The sequence below is a fragment of the Mastomys coucha genome, unplaced genomic scaffold, assembly GCF_008632895.1.
Source record: "Mastomys coucha isolate ucsf_1 unplaced genomic scaffold, UCSF_Mcou_1 pScaffold8, whole genome shotgun sequence".
Classification (NCBI taxonomy): Eukaryota; Metazoa; Chordata; class Mammalia; order Rodentia; family Muridae; genus Mastomys; species Mastomys coucha.
This window is the reverse complement of record NW_022196914.1, coordinates 68,935,616-68,959,132: the sequence shown is the minus strand read 5'-3', so window position 1 is coordinate 68,959,132 and position 23,517 is coordinate 68,935,616. Positions and strand designations below refer to the sequence as shown.

The 23,517-nt window shown below is 39.2% G+C and overlaps 1 protein-coding gene across 2 annotated transcripts in view; it reads right to left on the bottom strand.

Annotated features, from left to right (window-relative positions):
- Pde4d (phosphodiesterase 4D) overlaps window positions 1-23,517 on the bottom strand; it is a 1,511,116-nt gene that overhangs the window by 1,401,310 nt on the left and 86,289 nt on the right. Inside the window, exon 2 of one of the 2 annotated variants that reach the window (XM_031359969.1) lies at window positions 10,330-10,437. The exons of the other annotated variant lie outside the window; for it this stretch is intronic. The gene's annotated coding sequence lies outside the window, so the exon portion shown is untranslated. The remainder of the gene's footprint in view (window positions 1-10,329; window positions 10,438-23,517) is intronic. 2 annotated transcript variants of the gene reach the window in all.

The following is a 23,517-nucleotide window of genomic DNA, read 5'->3' as shown; positions in this document are numbered from 1 at the left end:
GGGTTTGGTCTTGTTGTTGTTTTGGGTTTTCTTGTTTTGGGGGGTTTTTTTTGGAGGGGAAACTGGGAAAGAAGATATCGTATGATATGTAAATAAAGACAATATCTAATAAAATAAAAAATGCAAAATAAATAGTAAAATAATAAAAGTCTATTGAAGTGGACTCTAAACAGTTGCTCCTTATACCTTAAAATTATCATATTCAGCTTGACAACTTGATACAACATTACTTTTATGTATATCAAAACAATTTTTACATCGTGATCAAGGCTGCTATAACAGCATTAATATTAATTGCATTTTACTATTTTTGTAATTCTTTTAAAGGTATTTTTACCAAAATTTCATATAAGCTCTGTTCCAAGTTAATTATGATATATAATTATGTAATTAATCCATCCTTAGACTATTTTGCACAAAGTGAATCTCATAACAAGATAATGAGGGTCATTTAATTTATATGGCAGAGAAGGGAAGAATGGGAAGTCTTAGAGAGCCATTTAAAAGGATAATTTTAAAATTCAGTTACTTTGTGGTGTGATTAAATGAGAACACAGGTTGAGGCCTGAAAACTGCATCTAAAATCAATATTATGCACCCCCCTCCCAAAAAAAAGTAAAAGAACTTGACTCCAATTTTATCTAATATCTCCTTATGTTGATTTTATTTCCTACAGTACAAAATTACAATGTAAGTATAAAGTTCATTGACCTGGTACAATTGAGCTGTGAAAAGATGACCATATGCAAAATATCTATATTCATCTGCAGACTATTGATTTGACTGTAACATATAGATACATACTTTCCATGTCCCTCAATAACTAGAAAACCTTAGCACATCATGATAGATCTCTTATATTATCAATCCCCAGGAGGAATGAAAGATTAATTTGACTAAAATCTTCTGGTGTTAATGATGTTGAAACCACTCTACTCCTAAAAAGACGAACCTGATCTGGTATTGGGTGAGGGAAAAGGACTGAAGCCCTGAGGGCTGCAGAAAGAGTGGAAACAGACAACCTCGGGAGATAGGAGGTTGGGGGGACCCTCCAGAATGCACCAGAGACCTTGGAGGTGAGAGACTCTCAGGATTCAAAGGGAGGGACCTCAGATAAAATGCCTGACAGTAGGGAGAGGGAACTTATAGAGCCCACCTCCAGCAGGAAGGCAGGGCATCAAGTGAGGGATGGTGCTGCCATTCCATAGTCACAACTCTGACCCATAATTGTTACTGTCTGAAAGAATTACAGGGATGGAAATGGAGAGGAGCCTGAGGAAAAGAAGGTCCAGAGACAGGCCCAAAGTGGGATCCAGCTCAAGGGGAGGTCCAAAGGCCTGACACTATTACTGAGGCTATTGAGCGCTCACAAAAAAAGGATCTATCATAACTGACCTCTGAAAGACCCAACAAGCAGCTAAAAGAATCAGATGCAGATATTTGCACCTAACCAATAAACAGAAGCAGCTGACCCCTGTTGTTGAATTAGGGAAGGCTGAAAGAAGCTGAGGAGAAGGGCAATCCTGTAGGAGGACCAGCAGTCTCAATTAATCTGGACCCCTGAGATCTCTCAGATACTGGAACACTAACCAGATAGCATATACCAGCTGATATGAGGCCCCCAGCATACATACAGTAGAGGACTTCCTAGTCTGTGTTCATTCAGAGATGATGCACCTAACCCTCAAGAGACTGGAGGCCCCCGAGGAGTTTAGAGCTCAGGTGGAGTGGCAGGGGGGACATCCACGTGGAGACAGGTGGTTGAGGAGGAGGTATGGGATGTGGAACATTTGGAGGGTAGATCAGGAGTGGGAGAGTTAAATATGGAGTGTAAGAAAATAAATTAATAAATAAAAAAAAAGGCAAGACTTCCAAAATAAATAGAGTCCAGTTGCAGATGCCAAAAGACAAGTTCTCTTTCATCTCTAATTCTACTGGACCCTCTGCTGGACTCTCTACAGAGCCAAAAGGGAGGAAAGGATCCAATGTACTCATAGTTCTGTAATGTTCGGCAGCATTACCGATAAAAGCATCTTTTAAAATACTAGTTTTATTAATTCTTTGAGAATGTCATACAATGCATTTTGATCCTACTCACTTCCCTTTCCCAACTTGTTCCAGATCCACCTCCCTGCCCACCCAACTTCCTCTTTCTTCCTCTCTCTCTCTCTCTCTCTCTCTCTCTCTCTCTCTCTCTCTCTCTCTCTCTCTCTCTCTCTCTCTCTCTCTCTCTCTCTCTCTCTCTTTCTTCTCTCGCTTCCTCCCCCTACTCTCCTCCCTTCCCCTTCCCCACTCTCTCCATGAAATCCAATTTGTGTTGCCCCAAAACTTTTGGGAGTGGGGCCCCACCCTGGAGCATGGTCAACAAGGGGTCATACTCTTAAATTAACTCTTGTCCTCCCAGTAGTTATTAAACACCAATAGCTCCTTGCCCATGGATGGGACTTTGTGCTTTCCTGCCTCCCTCCATGATAGGATTTTTGTCAAGCTTGATCTTTTACAAGTCTTGTGGATGCTGTCACAACGATCATTAGTTTCTTTATACAACTATCCTGCTGTGTGAGAGGATTGTTTCCTTGTAGTTATCTACCAACTCTATCTAGCTCTTACATTCTCTCTTCCTTGAAGATCCCTGAGCTTGTCACAAAGGATGTGATAAAGACATTCTATTTAAAACTAAGCATTCCTGTCTCTTATTCTCTGCATGTGAAGCAATTTTGACTTCTTACCATAATTCTCATGTACTATGAGAAACTTCTCTGATGAGGGCTACAAGACACACAGATCTCTGAGTATAGCAATAGGTCATTTTCAGTCATTTTATTGGTATGTCCATTTATAAAATTATTAGTAGGTTTTCCTCTAAGGCCAATGAGGTTCTTGGCCTCACTGACAGTACAAGGTATGAGTTCCATCTCATGGAATAGGCCTTAAACCCAATCAGAGTAGTCACTCTCATAATGTTCCCACTGTTGCACTAGTGGGTATGTCTTGCCAGGATAGTCATCAGTGTATCTCATAAGGCTAGCAGCTGATTAAGGCAAAAGATTCCTTTCATCCTCCAGTAAAATGTATAACACCTTCCACCACTATGAATGTTAATCAATAGAGATAAAGCTTCCAGGTCCTGCCTGATTTCTCTCTTTGACTCAAAGATGTGTCGTCTCATTTGCTGTGAAATTATGTCTTCTAGTAACTTCAGAAGCTACACCTGTAAAGTCTGTCCAACATGATTTCTCAAATGAGAGCTGAACAAGGATGACACCAATGGACATGCCAAACTGGATGGGAGGAAGCCCACTAGGTCTTGATGCTACACACAAGGAACTACAGACAACAAAGGATAGCTGGGTGTGGAGAGGTCCTTTTCCCATGGAAGAACACACCAATTGGTTGTCTAGTGCAAAGTGATCGGCCCTGAAAACATACATATAAGTAGCATTATGTGGAACAAACAGTTCATATTTATGAAATATAATATATATCAAGTTCTCAAGGATAGTCAAAAGCAATGGAAATAGACTACAATATTTGGGAGTCTATGGGAACCAGGTGGCCAATTACTCAAAAAGAGGTAATTTACTCCTGATACTGGGTCTTTATTTGCTAGCATTTGGTATCTAGATTGAGTATCCTTCCCCCAATATTACTGACCAGGAAACATGCAGGATGTTTTGTTTGCTGAAATTAATGTTGCATTAAAGCAAGATGAATCTGATATTATTGTAAAATACAGTCTACAAATAACCAGAAATTCCTCTAAACAATATCAAAAGCCTAGAAAGGTGACCAAACAAGGTTTGGGAGGAGTATCTATTAAGGCCAAAAGAGAGTTTAAATGATTGCATTATAAAGTTCAACAGTAAAAATCATAGTTGTGTTTCTTATTCCTTCTCTTAAAAAGGTTAACAAGTTAATTGAGAAAGAAGAAATAACCTCAGAATATGGATATGATATAATGATGAATAATCAGCTCCTGGGCTTTTATACATACCTAAGAAAATGTTTTAAATAAATACTACTTATTCAAAGGCCCAGAATTCTCTTCTTCTTAATTAAGTGCCCTCTCATCTTTAATGTAATCAATTACATTAAACTTGGGAAAAAAAGGAGGCTAGATCACAGATCCATTATTACACTCCATCCAGACTCCAAGAACCAACTGCAGAGCCTTTTCTCTGCACTCATGGATGGGTGTGGCCAGCCAATCCACCAGCCAGCAACAGGCAGACACACATTTGCTCATCTTCAGAGAGCATTACATATTTTCTCTACATTCCCTGACTCCAATCAAATGAAAAGTCTAGGTAAAGAAGACTGACCTTGTTATTGGAGAGTTTAAATTTTGGTATGGAAGAAACATTTGGACACCAAATTTCTATAACTACTATAAATTTGGTTAAAAAGAAAAGTCATACATCCATGGAATTCCAGAAGCAATAGCTACATCATGAAAGAAAAGATTTGTCAACATTTTAATAATCACTCTTGGAAATATTCCAGTTTTTAAACAGATCTGAGAAAAACAAAGCATGATAGCTAAAGGTGAAAAAAAAATAGACATGTAAAAAAAAAAGAATTTAATGTAACCTTATGTTTTACTTTAACTATATATACTCCAAAAACCCACAAGAAAGAGCCTAATTTCATGAATAAAACATTGTCTTTACTCTGTAAAAGAGGCAATTTCCAATAACCAACAACTTTTAGATGAAAGGAAAAGGGAAGAAATATTGCCTTATTAGATGTGGACTCTCTCAAATTACCTTTAAGATTCAAAGTCACATTTTACTTTTTTCAATTAACACTCTAAACATACATGGTGAGGTGTCTCTTACCTTTGCTGTTTAATGATCCATCTCACTGAAGCTCAATCCTGTTACAGCCAAATTGGGAGAAAATGAGGCAGGCATCTGTTCTAAACCACATACAGCTTGTCTCTTCAAGCAGAAAGTTGACTAACTTCTCCTAGACTAGGAAGAGACTGGTGTGTTTGCTCGGGCACATCAGAGGAGGATTTAATTGCAAAGCTGGGAATTATTGCACAGATGTGAATAGATATCTAATTTATGTCACAAAGGAGAGATTATACTCTCAGGAGCCGTTATTTACATAGTCATTTCCCTAACTAGATTTCCACACACATGAGGATTTCAAGTCAGGAAAGTGTTGCCAAAAATGCCTCACCACGCCAACCAAGAGGAGAACATAAATGTCTTGTTAGCTGTAAATAATGATAAAAAGAAATCTCCGGGAATATAATTATAGCTGGCTTATCCTGGAGTTTTAAGTGTATATTAGCCCAAGTAAATGGCAGCATATTAGTCTTAGTTAATCAAATAAAATAGGTTTGTTGTGCATGTTTCTATAAATTTCAAAATAAGTAAAGACGAGAGAAAAGATCATTTCTATTTTTCTTTCAAAATTGTTTTTCCTACTGCAAATCCATAAACCATCCTCTTCTGTGGAGGTTAATGTGTGGACTTCTGTCCTCTCCACACATGTACAATGCTTCCCATAGTAACTTTTCTGAACTTCTTATATAGAGTGTTCACTAGAAATGTTTATGCTGATCTTCTGAGAAAAATAGTTTATGAGGACATTTGTAACATTTTATTTTTCTCCCCTAATCGATTTATAACTCATGGTAGCTTATTACCTGCATCTATAGCTATTTAGAAGCTATTCTGAAGGCAAAGAGGATTGGATAGGAAGTCAGGAATATGAAAGCTGGTCATGGCATGGGCAGGATATGTCATCACTTTATATATATGGATCTATCATCTTGGGCTCAAATGAGAAGTACCCAGTCACTTCCTATGGTTCTAACAAGGCTAAAACTAACCGAAACTGGCTTTCTTTCAAAATAGCAATTCGCACTTAGATACCATTTGTCACCTTAAAAAAAAAAAAAGAGTTGATGTTTTCCTTGGTAGACGTAAAGTCAGAAATCTACAAAGAATACAGACAGGAAGGAAGAGATGGAGGTGGAAAAGACAGAAAGCCAAGAAAGGAGGAGAGAGAAGAATGAAGAGAGGAAACCAAGTACCGAGCAGAGTCAGGGTGCTAATCAGTATAAGAAAAAAAAAAACATTTAAAGAAAGAAAGGAGACACTACAGTTTGGGGGCAGAGATTGTAACCATGTCTAAGCTTTGGAAATTGTCTTATGCAGTTTCACTTCCTCCCTTTTTGTGTGGGGCACCACAAAGCTGTTTCTCGTGATTAACATGAACACTGCTCAGTAGTCTGTCTTTCTTTCTTTCTTTCTTTCTTTTTTCTTTTTTACTTTTTTTCGAGACAGGTTTCTCTTGTGTAGTCCTAGATATCCTGGATCTCACTCTGTAGACCAGGCTGGCCTCCAACTCAGAAATCCACCTGCCTCTGCCTCTGCCTCCCAAGTGCTGGGATTAAAGGTGTGTGCCATCACTGCCCAGCTCAGTAGTCTTTCTTTAGATATATGGGTCTCAAAACAAGTGGTGACCTTTGATTAGTATCTGAATATTATTATTTGACCCTGTGCAACAACTGTCACAAAGCATGGAAATTGTTGTGATGGGCAATCTGCAGGAAAGTAATATATCTGTAACAAGCCCAGTGAGGTCTGGATTGACTAAGTAAAATTAGAAAGAGGTTCAAGTCCCCATGACCTCACCACTCTGACATCTTGTATGCTCTGAATTCTCCCATATTCTTCCAGCCAACCAGTTCTGTGGACCTAAAACTCATGGTCAGGTTTACTATAAAAACAACCCCATGCTACAGTACCAATTTTCTGAACTATTTTACTTTTCTTATTGCTTGGACAAAATATAAGATGGAAGCAATTTGGAGGAAGGTTTCCTTGGGGTCACATATTCATGACAACAGAAGCAAGCTGCCTGAGACTCCATTCGTTGTGGTAGGAGCTTCCAATGTGACCTACCACATTCTGGTAGATCTGGAAGTTATGACTTCATCCAGAATGCACTAGAACCACCCATATATTCCTAAATCTCCCAGGTACCTAGACCCATTGTCCAAAAGTTCCCATAATCTCCAAATACAGCATTACTTTGAGACCAACTGTTCAACACGAAGGTCTGTAGGGATGTTTCACATTCATACTCTTGTATCTTATCCCCTAAATATAGGCTTTTAAGTACTACTTGTAAGTATTCAAGCAGAAAATTTAAAGAGAATTTTTATGTGGTTAAAAAAAAGAGGTCTAATAACGTTACAACACAAAAATTGTTTACATGCACCCTTTGCAAACCAACAATAACTACAGGTGTTTTGTTGCTATTTCATCCTGAAAAAAATCAAAATATTGGTACAATAAAATGTTAACCTTAAGTTCTTTTTAAAGATTTACAAAGTGCTAAAATTATTTTCTATTTTGGTTTACCAGACCATAGATAACAACAGTTTAGACAATGGTGTTTTTATCATAGAAAAATTAGATCAAGAGGAAGTCTAGCGCTGTTAGAGTAAGAACAGGGACAGATAGAGGAATAAAATCTTCTTTTCTTTTTTTCTTTAAGATGGAGTCTCACTGATTAACCTTGGCTGATCTAGAATTTGTTATTTAAATCAGACTGGCTCAAATACACAGAGATTTGCCTGCTTCTGCCTCCCAAGTACTAGAATTAAATGCATGTGCCATCATGCCTGGCCAACAGCTACATTATAAAGAGGTATATAAATCATTTGGACCTTCAAGATACTACATCATAAAACAAAAGATGAAAAGAAGGATAAAATATGACCTGTGAAATCTCTTACGCTTTGAACATGCGTCAAGAATTAATTTCAATAAGAGGTTAAGTAACCATATCTTAGCTAACTTCAACCCTCATTTTATTAGAATGTATTCACAAACCTATGGACTAGTATGGAAGGAAAGAAACTAATTCATAAGAAAACAGAAAATTTCAGAATCTATGAAAGGATAACAGCAACTGCCACTGACACAGGAAGCAATGCTCTGGAAATCCATCACACCTCACTCCTACATTATTGGCATTTACAAGCAATGGCAGCTGTAATCCACCACTGTTCCATGTGTAGGCTAGGAGAAGTCTCACCACTCAATCCGATGTGCTTCAAAACCCAGAGAAGACATTGATTGCTTTAAACAGTTTACTTTTGGAAAGTTTGAAATGTTAGTTCATTCCTGAAATTTTGGAGCCAAGATCTCCAGGTGGTAGGTCTCACTCACCCTTACCTTTTTATAAATTTCAGATCTGTCCTGAAATGTAAGTGGACTTGCAGAAAGTTGTGAGTATAAAATACAAAGTACCATGTACCTACTTCCAAAGAATAAGTGAGCACAAAGAGTTTGGGAGGTACATAAACCATTTGGAACTTGAAGATCCTGCATCATTAAACAAAGGACAGGAAGGGGGATAAAATATGAGCTGTGAAATTTTTATTGTTGTTGTTTTTTGTTTTTTTGAGACAGGGTTTCTCTGTATAGCCCTGGCTGTCCTAGAACTCACTCTGTAGACCAGGCTGGCCTCAAACTCTAAAATCCACCTGTCTCTGCCTCCCGAGTGCTGGGATTAAAGGCATGGGCCACCACTGCCTGGCTCTGTGAAATCTCTTAAGCTTTGAACATGCATCAAGAATTTCTTTCTTTCTCTGCTTCTTCTTCCTTACTTTCAGGGTACAAGACCATGGTGGTCAAGAATGAACTAAAACCAAAGCCCATATTTAACAGTAAGCCTTCCCTTTCATTCTCCATTCTTGTAATACCTCACATTGAGAGGAATTGCTCCTGTGGTAACATAAATCTACCCTATTAACAAAAATGTTCTATGCTGTTATTTCTCTCTGCCAATATTTTCTTATACTGTTGTATTTATATCTAATGAGTATCAATTATCTAGTAGAATAAACAGTCTGCCCTTTACCAATGGACTGGTAAGTATTATCAGCAAAACTGATGACCTGTCAAAGTTAATTAACACTGCAAGCAGGCCCTCTTGAGAGCACACCATGCTTTGACTTGTAGAAAGACCTTCAAAAGAACACACAATGCTTTTGAAAATGGGGTCAGCCCAAAAGTGTTATTCAAACTTCTTGAAATACCAAATATATATTATACAGGTATTAGCTACCCCACTGGGAAGCCACTGTCTTAGAACAAAGTATACAAAATTTATAAGATAAAGAAAAATCTTGAGGTAACAGATCTCCAGCATAGGTCCACAGACAGACTCTTTAAGAGAAGTAAAACTATATTACAAAGTAGCACAGAGATTCAGTCAGAGAGCAAGACCTTCCCTTCTTGGTTTCTATCGTAGTTCTAGAAGTCTCATCCTGCCATAAGCTTTCCTGAGAACTTCAATTAAAAGGCAGAAGCCTTGACCTAAATATCAAAAAAATGACATGAAAGAACTTCACTATCAACTCATTCTTCTCTGTTTCCTCCAGAACATGTGTCTCTTAAAGGCTACTTGGAAGTGGATGAAATGGTAGCTTTATCCTCAGTCTAACAATTGATGGTGACTCTGAGTCAGTGTTTCCAGATGCTATTGCACATGAGTCTGGCCTATGACATCAAAAAGGCAGGTAACCCTTGAAATCCAAGGAAGAACCCTAGGCTCCAAGGCAGAAAGAGTGAGTTCTATAGTAATATATCCTGATAATAATGTTTAGTTTCCAAAGAGAAATGGCTTAGCTATCCTCTGTACTTAAATAGCACCTGTGAAGTGGGATTTCTTTCAGAAATTAACACATCAAAATGGGAATGGGAAATGGTGTGATACGGTGGTACTCAACAGTTACAAATGCTGTGAGTATCCATGAAAAAAAATATTCCCTGCTTAGAACCACTTAGGACAATCCACTTGCTTATTCTGCTAAAATATTTAACTATACGTTGAATGTGTATCAAACCTCTCAGTGAGCACTTGTAGAAACCACGGACACTATGCACTGTCTGGTCACTACTGGATATTTTTTTTTCTTTTCAAATCACCTCTCTTCTAAAGCAGTTTCATTTTGGAAAACAGTTAACGATGTGTGTCATGTTTACCTGCTTAAACTGTAACTACTCGCAACATTTTGGAATGAAGCCCATTACTCCCTGGGCTTCATTACGTACAGAAATTCCCATAGTTGCTGTTCTTTCAAGATGCAGAAGTCAGTGCAGTCTCCAAGAAAAGTCTTTAGCTTTGATAAAAGAGAATTAAAATATATCTGGACTTCATTGAGTCTAGCTTCAGGCTCTTGTGGGAGGCTGCAGTTGGTAGAAAGAAATTAAATTATTAAGAAGGGAAGTTTCCAGTAGTCAAAGGAGAGATGTAGCCATGAGATTTACATAAATATCATGAATATTCACATACCTGGACCCCTGTGATGTCTAAACTGCAATATAAATGCACCCTTCCTTATTCTGTGGCCACTGCAAACCAGAATATCTAGATGATGGTTCTGCTCAACTGAGCTCCTTGCTGTAATGAAATAAAGGCAGACTAAGTTTATGTGAAGTTTGAAAGCACAGAGTATTTTATTTGTAGATAATTAATCACCCCCAAAGAGTTTGGGTTGATGCAAGTTTTATTAGTTACAAATGAGCAATAATGTGAGCGTTTGCAGGATTCTATTTATACTACTAATCTTGGGCAGTCATGTACTAAACTTCATACAAGCAGTTATGATTTAAATACTAAATCCCTTCCTCCCCCAAAAGGAGGCTCACTGACTTTTTAAGACTGGGTCTCCAGCTGATGGATTCAACCTTTGAGAAGCGATTGGATCATGGGGACTCTGACATAGTGAGCAAGTTAATTCTATGGTAGATTCACAACTGGATAACATTATTGAGAAGTGGTGGTGAATTTCAGAGTTGAGACCGAGCTTAGTAAAAGTCACTGGGGAGTATGTCCTTGGAACATCTTGTCCTGAGTTTCTGCCCACCATTGTCATGACGTAAAATGCTTTCTTTCAGCATCATGTACTGCCCCACCACATGCTTGGAAACATGGGTCAAAGTAACCATAAACCAAAAGCATGAGCCAAACTAAACCTGTCCTCTTGACTTAACTTTCTTAGGGATTTTGTCACAGTGATGAAATCCAACAAATAAAAATCCCAATAACCTAAGCTGACGAAGTGTTTAAACATGATGGTGTGTGCTCACTGGAAAATCGTTGCCTATACATTATTTGGTTCTACATGTCCCCAGTGGCTTCTCCTTCTCTAGATCCACATTAATATCCAAAAAAGAGGCAGCGACATATAGAAATAGCATGATTATCAAGTGACCAGACTGCTGAGAAGTAATGTATTAGGAGGAGGACCCACATGCATATGGACGGCTACCACTATTCTACAGGATTCATGAATATGCTCTGGAAGCTTTACCTCTAGGACTGTATGGTATCCAGTCTGGGTGTGATATACATCATAACATTATCTTCAGGAAAGTGCTTCAAGCAGGGAAACACCATGTTGCCTCTGAGCTAGTTCAATGCTAAGGAACTAAGAAAAGAAAAAGCATCTATCTGTCTTGATAATTATTTAAGAAGTGCTATAAATAGGTGTAGACATATCTGAGACATTGAAAGATTTAATTCTGTAATGACAGACAGGAACATTTTTCCATTTGGTTGATCTTCAGACAAATGAAGCCACAGTGGGAATGACTGATCAAACAGTCTTCCTGTCTTCATACCCACATATCTGGTGGAGCATATCAATAGGCAAAGAAAAGCTTCATCCAATTTCTATCAGTGAAATATACCAGGGAGAGGTGCCTCTCCGTTGGCAGACTTTAAAACACTAAGCCTCATTATTTGCTTTATTTTTATTCTAAGCAATGGGATAATAATAAAGTTGCCCTTATGGACAAGATGCCTAGACATTGAATAAAGGATTTCTAGAAGACCAGTTGAAAGTAAACCCATTGACCTCAAACACATAACTAACCACCATCAGTGGGTAAAGTATTCTTACCTTTTAAAATGTCATGGTTAGCTTAGAATGCTTGATATTGTACTAGAAGCAGGATCTCTGAACAGTATAAATATAGAAAACAGAACCACTCTGGATCCAAGAAACTGTAACTGGGAAATGGTGATTTCCAGTCTTTCCTCTTTGCTCAAGCCATGACTCTACATGGGGTCAGCAGTGTATGGATGACATACATGCAGTGACATCTTCCCCACTAGGTAATTCCTGGAGGACTCATGATTTTGTATGATGGCTTGTATATGCTTGGCCCAGGGAGTGGAACTATTAGGAGGTATGGCCTTTTTGGAGTAGGTGTGTTACTGTGGGCATGGGCTTTTATACCCTAGTCCTAGCTACTTGGAAGCCAATCTTCCACTAGCAGCCTTCAGTTGAAGATGTAGAACTCTTAGCTCCTCCTGTGCCATGCCTGCCTAGATGCTGCCATGTTCCTGCCTTGATGATAATGGACTGAACTTCTGAACGTGTAAGCCAGTTCCAATTAAATCATCTCCTTATGAGAGTTGCCTTGGTCATGGTGTCTGTTCACAACAGTAAAACCCTAACTAAGACATTTTGGAATTCTATGCTTTAAATGTATGGGAGCCAACAGTGTGTGTGTATTTTCTCTCTGTAAGCAACCCACTCCGCAGCGAGAACACATGCCCCAGTCATATAGAGAGGCCATGAAGGACTTTAGATATGGGTAAAGCATAAATAATCAAGCTAATATATCCATACAAACTCCCTGAGAATATGGGGGAGTCATGGCAGGAAGAGGAAGATTAAAGTTGCAGGCTTCATGTATGGTAATAGGATAGGCCTCAATTTGGTTAAATCATATAATAAAATGATTGTTATTCAGGGTCTTCAAAAAAAGTCTCCTCCCTGCCCCCATTCTCTCTCATACTTCACTTTCCAAACCATAGCTCTATTGGATATGAAAGGACCTAAACTAGATGAATGAATGACAGCACAAAAGATAAAATTAAGAGAGACCTGAAAATTGGATTGTAAGAGCAATCTATCCACACTGAACTGTGGCCAGCCCTCCCTTGAAATGAGCCCTCACTGACACTGAACCCACAGCTCCATAAAGAATTGCCATCCCTTGCCAGGCAGCCTTTTTTTTTTTCCTATTAAATTTTCTCCCTCATTAGGCAATGTTATGCACAATATACCCAAGAGGTAAATAAAACCTCACTCTTTCCAAGTATAGTGGTGCCTTGGCGTATAACAAAAAGCATCACACGTTTGCAGTTTCTGTGTGCTTCTGCAAGGGTTAATCTGCTAATGTGGTAGGATAGCATCCCAAATAGAAGCATACAAAATGAGAAACCTAAGGAGAGCAGAGAACCCTCAGGAAGGCTTGCAAATACTCCATAGAGGGCTGGAGGATGAACTCCCAAAAGAGAAAAGAATCAAAAACAAATAGTAAGCAAAAACTTAGAGAAAAACATTGTAGGTGACCTTCCTGGAGCCACGCCTGCCCTGGCCTCTGAATACAGGATTTAATCAGAACCAGATGGTGCTTTTCAGAAGCTCACACCCTAAAGGAGGAGGCTTCTGGGAAAGCCTAAGGCCATAGCCTCAGCGCCTGACTAATATGTCTTCTATGCTACTCCCTGGTTGAATTCCAGTAGACATCCCACAGAACCTACACAGCACACCGCCACAGAGATACACAATGCTTCCAAGCTGTACCACTGTGGTACTCTAGCAGTTCTCAAACCCAACTGTCTATCACAATGGCTCTGGGAGCATCTCTATAACACAGTCCCAAGTGGCAGCCCTACAGAGCCTGAACCGGTACATCCCAAATAATGGTGAGATATTACCACTCGTAGTAAATAATCAAGATGATTGTGAAAGCAAAGTCATTCAAGCCCAGCAGGACTCTGTCAGACCAGGATGTTGTCACACCCCCACACTCTATCTGACCCAGTGGAGTCTTTCTAGAAGCATCTAAAGATGCTCTGCCTACCATTATGGCCATGAAGCAGCACAATAAATGACCACCCTTCCCTATCCTGGCTAAGCTCTAATTTACTGCCAATTCCAACACATCCTGGAAGATCTCTCTCTTCATTCTTGATCATGAAAGAGATTTAAGCTTTATTTTTTAAAAAATAATAAAAAAGTAAAAAATAAAACTAAGTACTTGCTAGACAAGCATGAAGGCCGGTGTTCAGATCTCTAGCACCCACAGAAAATATTTGTACCCCAAGCACTGTGGGAGAAGAAGACATAGGTGAATCCCAGGAGCTTGTTGGCAAGCCACCCCCGCCAATTAGTGAATTCTGAGTTTAGTAAGATATTGTCTGAAAAATTAAAATGGAAAAGAGTAGAAAAATACCATAATCAACCTCTAGCCTCCATAGCCCCACACACAAACAAGCACACACATACAAGTACACACATGTGTACTCACATGTGCACACATATACAAGTGCACACACATGTAGACACACACATATTTAAAAAAACATAAAGTACGTACATGCAACAACAATTTCAGAATGGACTTACTGACAGCTGTCATTCATAATCTATTGACAAAAACATTTTCATGAATGAAATTGCAACCCATGTTTGATCCTTCCTGACTCCTCCTTCTTATCTCACTAGCAGGCATACTACAATCCATGATATATATTTTTATAAAGCAATGATTGTCAATGTATTGATACACTATACTTCTAGAACAATATGCTTCTACAACAATTATATCTCCAGGAAACCATGAAATTTTCTATTTTTGAAGATGAAACAAGTGTTTTCAGGGTTAAGGAATAGTTAATTTCTTTGTTATTCAATACAGAAGGGAGGAAATTATAGCAATCAATCAACCTAAATTTTGTATTTAACTAATAATATAGCACAGTCATAAATAACTTCAAACATGCATATTCCTGTCTTCAGAGAATGGCTGAAATAAGTAAAATTAGAGAAATGTGACCAGGTCCAGGTCCCTCCTTGTTTGTGAAAGGAAATCCATGGGAAGCCAGGCATCATTCAGGCTAGCAAACCACGGATGTATAAGCTGTTGACAAAGCAGAAGTTAAAAAGCCCAACACCCCCAGCATCCTTGTGAGGTTCAGTGGTACCCAGCTTAGTAAGGCAGGCAGTGCACTGATGGACACTTTCCCGGGAGCAGTCATTATCCATCTCTGGATCGCCTACAGATCTCAGGGATGGAGCCTTTCTGTGAATGCCCTCTGATCCTGACAGTCTAAAATCTCAACACTGTGTGATAATGATCCCTGCCTGCTGATGGAAGAAGTCAATGCTAAGCATGCTATACTGCTTCACACTCACTGCACTGGCATGGCTTCAGATGCCAGGGAGATGGGAAAGTAAAACAAAAAGACCAGATTCAAGTGTGGGCACTGTACCCACCCACTTCCAAGTGAATGGCTGTGCTCAGGAAGCATCTCATTGGAATGCAGTCCTCACACTGCTGCTCTGCTGATGTATGGCTCATCTCTCTTTATCATCCTTTTGGGCTAAGCTTCACATGGATAATTATTTAAATGAAGCTAAGTGTTCCCACTTTGCAATTACATGTGAACTGTGCATAATTCCATCAATGTGTACATCAAGTCATCATGAAATCACTTGACAAGTTTTAACGAAATACATGATAACTCGCATTGGTCAGTTTGAAGCGGTCAAATATTTCTCTTCCTCCTACTCCTCACTCTATTTTAAATACTACCTATGTGCTCTTTGACCTTTAAAACAAAGTAGAGGTTGAAAATGCTAAAGTTATCTACCAATGGGAACAATCTACACCAGTTAGTATTTCAAAATTTTAAGAGTAAATGAGTAGCATAGGACTTTTGACCACATCCCTTCTCTTAATGATCCTGTCTACTGTCCATATTCTATTTCATTACTCAGCTCCACTCACTGCAATGAATAGAAATCTATATCAGCAATATTACTTTAAAACACGGAAACAAGATAGGCATAAATGATAGCTTACTCTCCTGAAATAGCCACAAATTCTACAAGTCACCTCGTCATTGTTAAAGACATCTTCACAGCCAAAGTAAATAAAGACTTCTATCAATGAATCGAAAATGTGTTTCTAAAACCCCTTTAGTGTCACAGATGACATTTCAATTGCATAGGTCTTCTTGTATGGCAGCTTCCTGAATGGCAGTTACATAGCAAGTGGCAGATATTAGATGCATCCCCTAAGAGGATTTAAATTGGCTCTATTAATCTCTGTCTCTTATGCCAAGACAATGCTAAAAAATTAATTCCTGGCTTAATATCTTACAAATGCTCCCGTTGAAATATTAATTTTCCTTCTGTTTCCCTCAAGAGAGAAATCTAGCATTGAGGATCTAAACAGAAAACAACTCAGTGAAATTAAAATTACCCTAGACAGCCATCACTCAGCTGTCTTCCTGATGATGCTTTTGAGGGTCTTGGCACATGGAACTCTCTCAATTTCAAGCTAACATGTTGACATACCTCTTTGTCTACAGCCTCAATATTCTTCTGTACCTATTCCTTCCCACCCTTCATTGTCCTCTCCCTGTGGTCCTGTTCTTTCTTTGCTTTCCTCTCATGGCTTTAAAAATATGGAATACAGAATCCCACCCCGAGACCCACACTATCTGCCCTTAACATGGAAAAACAAGGTATGCATTTTTTTTTAGAAAAACAAGGTATGCATTTTATTAAGAGCCAAGTACTTCATTTTAAATTAAAGTAAAATAGATATGTAGTGACATTTTAAATAATTTAAAAGTAAAACTTAAGACATTGGAATTTTTAGACTTCTAATGCACTACCTTGAGCCATGCTCCCATACCTCAAAGACAAGCTTTCTCTCTTTTTCTGTTGCTAGAACTATTTTGAAAGAAAAATCCAGGGAGCATTAACCTAGTCTGCACTGCCTCCTCTTGTCTTTGTAGCCTACAGTTATAACCATTTCCAACCAAATTCTTCATAACTTTTGAGGTTTCTCTGTATTATTGACCTTCCTTCCAAATCTCTTAGTTAGCCATACACCCACTTTAGAAATCGATTTGGTGGTTTCTCAGAAAACTGGGAATAGTTCAACCTCAAGACCCACCTCTACAAACCCTGGGCATGTACCCAAAAGATATTCCACCATTCCACAAAGACACTTGCTCAGTAATGTTCATAGCAGCTTTATTCATAAAAGTGAGAAACTGAAAACAAACAACCTAAATATCCTTCAACTGAAGAATGGATAAAGAAAATGTGCTACATCTACATAATGGAATATTATTTGGCTGTTAAAAACAAAGTCATCATGAATTTTACAGACTACTGGATGGATCTTGAGAATATCATCCTGAGTGAAGTAACCCAGTCTCAAAAAGATATGAATGATATGTACTAACTTATCAGTGGATATTAGTCATAAAATACAGGATACCCATGCTAAAATCCACAGACCTAAAGAAGCTAAACAATAAGGAAGGCACAAGTAAGGTTACTTGAATCTCACTTAGAAAGGGTAATGAAATTGTCATAGGGGGTAGATGGAGGGAGGGAGCTGGGTGGGAGAGGGGATGAGAGAGGAATGGGGGGGGTACAGGTTCAGATGTGGGAAAAGACAGAAGGAATGGCCAGATGGTCATGAGAAGAAATGTAAATCTGCAACTGATGGGAGTGGGGAATGAGGGGGTGTCTCCAGGAAGAGATAGAAACCTGGGATAAATAATGGAGGAGCATAAGAATCAATGGGGACATCCTTAGCTGTGACTCACAGTATTGAGGATATAGAACCTGAAGAGGTCACCTCCTGTAGCCAGGCAGGATTCCTAATAGTGCCATAGGGACACCAACCCACCCACAGAATTTTCAATCTAAAATTTATCTGGTCTACAAGAAAGGCAGGGATAAGAAATAGAGAAGAGACTGAAAGAATAGACAGCCAATAGCCAGCTCAACTTGAGTCACATCCCATGGTCTTTGTTGTGCTTGTAGACAGAAGTCTCGCATGGTTGTCCTCTAAGAGGCTCCCCCAGGAGTCTACTCAGACAAATGCAGATATCTGCAACCAAACAGGGAATGGAGCTTGAGGGCTCTTATAGAAGAACAGGATGAAGGATTGCAGTCTCTAAGGGGATAGAAACTCCATAGGACGACCACAGAAGACTAACAGAGTCAACTAACCAGAACCCTTGGGGCTCCCAGAGACTGAACAACCAATGAAAGAACATATATGGGTTTGACCTAGGCCTTTCTGCACATATGTAGCAGATGTGAAGCCTGGTCTTCATATGGGTCCTGAACAACTGGAACAGAGGTTATCCTAAAAGCTGTTGCCTATAGGTAGGATATATTCTTCTAGCTGGGCTGCCTTGTCTGACCTCAGTGGGAGAAGTGCCTAGCCAAGCAGAGACTTGAAGTGCCAGGATAGGGGGGTACTTAGGGGGGGGCCTCACCCTCTCAGAGGAGAGGGAGAGAGGGGAAAGGGAAAAGATTGTGGGAGAGGGTGACTGGAAGAGGAGAAGTAAGCAGGATGTAAAGTGAATAAGAAAAGAAAAAATAAAGAAAACTCATTTTCCTTTTGCCAGCAGATACCAATTGCAAATAGCTTCTTGATTAGGAGTGGGACCCCCAAATGTCAATAGGTATATCAGTATATCAGCCACACTCCAGGTCAGGCCTCATGACCAGGAGTAGTCAGCCAACACAAAGGACTGCCATGGTTTTGTTCATTTGTTTTTGTTTTGGGTTCTGGGTTGTGTGTGTGTGTGTGCACGCGCGCGCACACACACACACTTGTGCACACTTTCTGTCTTGTCTTGGCAATTTTTTTCTTTTGCTTGTTTATTTTAATTTTCATTTTTGTGTTTTTGTGAGTTTTATTTGTATTTTGTTTTGTTTCGAAAGAGAGAGAGAAAGAAAAACAACATTAAGTTGAGTGGGCTGGGTGGTATGGGGGGCATCTATGAGGAGCTGGAGGTGGGGAAGGGACATGAGCAAAATGTACTATATAAAAAAATTAATTTTAATTTACATAAATAAATAGTCCAAAATTAAACAAGCAAGAAGCACAAAATAATATGAAGTCCATTTGTGTTAGTCAACTACTCTTGAGTGTAAGACCTGCACTGGAATGCAGTTGATATACCCAGTGTCACTCTCTGATGAAGACTGATTTTCCCTTTCCCATAGGCTATCAATTGTAAGGAGCTGCTTGGTTAGGGGAGAGACTTTGTTCTCACTTCCCCTCCTCCATGCTGGGATTTCATCTGGCTTGTGTTTGTATAGGTCGTGTGCACACTGTCCCAGCCTCCTGTGAATTCATGTATGCATCAGCCCTGTTGTGATGGAAAAAATTCTGTTTTGAATTCAAATTTTGAATTTCGAAGCTGTCCATCGTCACCTTTGGCTTTTACAAGGCTCTGCCCCCTCTTCTATATCCTTCTATATCCTTGATCCTAGAAGAGAGAAATATAATGGAGACATCTCATTTAGGGCTGGTATTATAAAATCTCTCACTCTGAATGTTGCTGAGTGTCATGTCTCTGATGAGAGCCAAGTACTACACTGACATATATGCATGTGGCATTGGGAATCCAATGTTGCTATGCTCCTTTATACAAATAATAGTAGTAGGTGTTCCCCTAGGGTAGATGGCCTACATAATCTCAGGTTCTTGGCCTCATTAACAGTGTCAGGTATGGGTTTCATTTCATGAAATAGCCCTTAAATCTAATTTTAAAAAATGTCATAGTTTCCCATGACATTTGTGCCACTATTGCATTGATGTGAGTATCTTTCAGGCAAGTCGCTATTGTAGTTCCAAAGATTTGTGGCTAGGTTATATTAATCCCTTTTCTCATCCAGTAGTGTTTATAGTATCTTCAAGTACTAGAATTACTATTCAGTAGGAGTGAAACTTTCAGCTGAGTACCAGTTAGATTTCTCTGTATCCTATAAATATGTGGCATCTTCAACAATTGATAATCTTACTATCTTAACTATCAGGTTGTGGAAGGTAACTAATAGTTTTCACAGTAGCCTCTAATAGTTAGAGCCTTGGGGGATGGTGTCTATTGGACCCCAGGACCAAAGACTCAAAGCCTTTATTCTACTCTGCCAACCTACTCTTCCCAGCCTTCCTACTTACTATTCTTTGTGTCCTTAGGCCTTGGCCTTTCCCTGCTGCATAACAAAGGAAATCATTTCTACCAGATCAGGATCCTTTTTTTACCCAGTTTCTTCCAAAGCTCTCCATACTCTTACTCCCAAGTATCTTGAAAGAAGTACTAACTCTTCAGGAAAGCTTGCTTCTCTTTCTTTAATCTCCCCACGCCGGTGAAAATAGGACGCTGGCTTCAACAGTGACAAGGGTCTCATTAAAGTCACTAAGGGGACCTCTCATCACTTGTAGGTATCAACTCTGACTGTATCTTCCTCCAAATCCCCAAAAGAACTTGCAAAAGGGCCCTCTCATCCTGTCCTTTCTGTCAATCGTTTTGTCCTCCAGCTCTGTGGCTGTTTCTACTCAGCTTTGCCCACTACTTCTTTATCTTCCCATTTCCTAGGCAATCATTTGTGGTATTCGGTGTCATAGATGGCCTCTCCCTTAGCAAACCCACATATTCCTATTTTCAATTATTTTTTATGTAGAAGACTTTTGACTCTGAGGCCTCTATCCTCTGGCCTATTAAGGAGTTACTAGCTCATCTCTATTGTCTGGGTGGGTATCCTCAAGTAGAAAGCCTTTCTATGCCAACGGCTACATGACTTCGGACAACCCACTTGACATCTGGGACCTAAGTAGGAATAATACTAATAGTACTTACTTCACAAAATTATGATAAAGATGCAGTATATAAGAATAGGAAAGCCATTTACTTATGTTGATTTGTCAAACATCTATAACACTGTACGTCAAGGAGGCTCACAGTACAGCAGTTTGCCAATTATACTTCCTTTGATCCTCACAAGAGCCCTGCAAGGCAAGCTGTTTTATTATTCTCATTTCACACATGGAGAAACTACATCACAGGTGCCTTCCCCAAATTTCACAGTTAATAAATAGCAAAACCTGGATCCAACCAAGGTGGGGTTGCTGCACCCTGAACCACTGCTCCAAGATGCCTCCAACAGCACTGCATTTCTCTCTGTAAAACCACTGTAGAAATCTCATTACCATTATTAAACGAAAACCAGCAACATGAGAGCATCCTTGCCCTTTCTGGTTCCAAGGCTCGTTATCAGCTTGACTTTGCCTCTTATCCCCAGAATACAGTATTGCCAAGTCCTATGAAAGGACGCCCTTGTTCCCTAGGTCTCCTTCTCTCCTTCTCCAAGGCATATCTTGTTCCCATGGCTGATGTTTCTATTCAAGCCCTTTTCATTTTGTCAATGAAGAAAGAGAGGAGAAGTGTCAAAGCAGAAGCAGGAAGAGAGGGAGAAATACATGGAGGGGAGGAAAGAATGAAGGAGGTGAGCTTCTATCTTTGGGACAGTTCATAAAATGTGAATAAGTTCTTCAACTCAGATAACACTTGTATAACAATATTAAAGTTTCTGATTTTTATAATTGCTTCCAAGTTATACATGGGAAAACTTGCTTTTAGTTTTTAGGAAATATTTAGAGGTAAAAGCAGCATCATATTTGTGACTCACTCTCAGATGCCTTAGAGGAGTGGTTCTCGATCTGTGGGTCGCAGCCACTTTGGGACTGAACAACTTTTCACAGGGGTCACATATCAGATATTCTGCATACCAGATGTTTACATTATGATTCATAAGTGTAGTAAAATTACAGTTATGAAGTAGCAATGAAATAATTTTATGGATGGGGGTCACCCCAACATGAAGAACTGTACTAAATGGTTGCAGCATTAAGACAGATGACAACCATGCCTCTAGAGGAAAAAAAGTCATTTATATGGGAGAGAGAAAAATAGAGAGAGTTAGACAAGAAGAGAATAACAAAGGAACATAGAAAACCATTAGGAAGTACTAGATCCAGCTGGGAAACACTGTAAAGCTACTGGGTGGTTCATACAAGTTCTTTTTCTAAACACAAGATTCTTCAGAATAAAATTGTTTTTAAAAGTTAGCCAATCTCCTTGCCCATGGACCTGTGCAGACATCTTTATGGCCCTTGGCTGCTACCACATCTTCCAGACTTGACTGAGTGTTTGTTCACTGCCACTGTGCCTAGAGAAGAAGGCTCTCCTGTTACATGTGCTGGGGCCCACTTTCTTCTTGAAGACCAAATATCAATTTCAGATCTTCCCTCCAAGACCTGCCTTGAATCCTACTTCTTCCAAATGGCTTCCAAGATCAATTTCAATTAGAATTTACTTACTTTACTCTGTCAAAGCAAATACTGGACTCTGCATTTGGCTCGCTGTCTTAGTGCATTTGAGATACTGTAACAAAATAGCCTATAGTAGATAATTAATTTTTAAAAATGTTATTGTTCAAATTTCTGGAGGCTAGGGAATTCTAGATCATGATCAAATGAAAAATCTATAACATAAGCACATTCTTGTATTGATGCTCTCTGTCTTAAATTCCTTACAAGCTAATACCAGTAGATTCAGTGTCTAGGAAGAGCCTGTTTCTAAGTTATCACCTTCTATGCATTTTAATATAGAATAAGAACAAAAGGTATCAGTTATCCCAGGATATTCTCCTCCCCCTTCTCTCTCTCTTTCTCTTGCTCTCTCTCTCTTGCACTCTCTCTCTCTCTGTGTGTGTCTCTCTCTCTGTGTGTCTCTCTCTCCCTTTCTTTCTCTCTCTCTCCCCCCTCATCTATTGGTCATCTAACACACTGATACACTGTAAACCCAGGGCCATCATATACTATCTCATTTAAAATCTTCCAATGGCCTGACATGTATTACCCCCAAGTCACACTCTAAGTGACTTGTCAAAGGTTACCCAAACAACAAGATCTGGCACAGTGACTTCATCGTCCACATTTAAATTACATGATGGTGTGTTCTATGCTTTTTAAAAATGCATGGTTTTGGTTGAAATTGGATTATAGTCATTCCTCATGTTTTGGTAAGCCCCAACCCTAAAAATATTTTTGTCGCTACTTTATAACTGTAATTTTGCTGCAGTTATGAATCATAATGTAGATATATTTTAGAGATAGAGATTTGTCAAGGGGGTCATAACCCACATGTTAAGAACTGCTGAATGAAGCTCTGCCCCTGCTCTCTAGAGCTCCTGTCAACAAGACAAGGTCAGGGAGAAACATTCAGGCTTGCATGTACCCTAGAAGTATGCTATTTTAGGATGGTCCTGCTGCATTACTGGAACCTCTTATTCCAATCACTTGAGCTTGTCTCATTCTGTCTTCCTGCACACCAGAGCATGCCCATCAAGATTCCCTACTGGCTGGTAATGTAAGGACTTGGCTGGACTCTTAGAACTTGGTTCTTTCTTCCTTTATTTTTCTTTCTATCTCTCCTCTTTTACTCATTCCTCTTTCCCTCTCTCTTTTCTTTCCCCTTATCTTCTTTTTCTTCTCTCTCTGCCTCTCTCTGTCTTTCTCTCTGTCTTTCTCTCTGTCTTTCTCTCTGTCTTTCTCTCTGTCTTTCTCTCTG